Source organism: Rhinopithecus bieti, unplaced genomic scaffold (genome assembly GCF_001698545.2).
Source record: "Rhinopithecus bieti isolate Rb0 unplaced genomic scaffold, ASM169854v2 scaffold_1918, whole genome shotgun sequence".
NCBI lineage: Eukaryota > Metazoa > Chordata > Mammalia > Primates > Cercopithecidae > Rhinopithecus > Rhinopithecus bieti.
Genome location: NW_016803680.1, coordinates 2607385 through 2608675, shown reverse-complemented (window position 1 = coordinate 2608675; position 1291 = coordinate 2607385).

Genomic DNA, 1291 nt, shown 5'->3' with positions numbered 1-1291 from the left:
CACTGCACTCCAGTCTGGGTGAGACAGCAAAACTCTGTCTCAAGAAATAAAATAAGAAATAAATAAATACTAATCAATCAAGACCACCCATGCATAAAGGTAGGGACCATCACCTGCTTACGTCCTTTGGTGAATTATGAATTATGTGAATTTTTTCCAAATTCTAATATAAATACATCTGTACTTACACAGTAATGCAAGAGAAGTGGTATAATTTTCTTTGTTTTCTTTAAAAAACCAAGTCTCATTCAGGGTTCCATAATGCTCCATAAAACAATAATTTACTATAAACAGTACCATACCTGTGGCAATGTTTATAAATGGAGATGATCTTTTCTTTTGAGAACTATGTGCTTGACAAATTATCACCTTCTTATGACCTGAAATCAAAAGCCTTGCCTTTCTTACTCCTGTATGTTCATACACACACACACACACACACACACACACACACACACACACACACACCACCTGCTCTGTTTCATAGTGTGAGGCTTCCCCAGTCTACTGTGAAGTACCTGGGAGGGGAAAAAAAAACTCTAGAAATGAAATGGAAATAGATATATTTTTACTCCATGACATTCTAGATCTGGGCCACAGCCTATCCTCCATGAAAGAAAGCCTCCTACAACAGCACTGCAAAGGTACCGCATGTCAGAACAGTGACAGCACCGCTAAGTGCCAGACATTGTGCTAGTGCTTTCCATATGCCATCTACTTTTTTTTTTTTTTTTTGAGACAGAGTCTCACTCTGTTGCCCAGGCTGCAGTGCAGTGGCTCAATCTCAGCTCATTGCAACCTCCACCTCCCAGGTTCAAGTGATTCTCCTGCCTCAGCCTCCAGGGTAGCTGGGATTACAGGCGCGCACCACCACACTTGGCTAATTTATGCATTTTTAGCAGAGATGGGGGTTCACCATGTTGGCCTGGCTGGTCTCAAACTCCTGACCTCAAGTGATCCACCTGCCTTGGCCTCACAAAGTGCTTGGATTACAGGCATGAGTCACCATGCCCGGCCTGCCATCTCTTTTAATTCTAACAATCAAATTAGGTGGATACTATTATTACCACCTTTTTATAGAAAAGAATCCAAGGCAGAGAAAGCTTCCATTGCTTTTACAGTGAATAAATAAGTAAGTGGTTGAGGCAGGAATTTTTTTTTTTTTTTTTTTTTTGAGACAGGGTCTTTCTGTCACCCAGGCTGGAGTGCAGTGGCATGATCTCTGCTCCCTGCAACCACCACCTCCTGGGCTCAAGTGATCTTCCCACCTCAGCTTCCTGAGCCGCTGAGA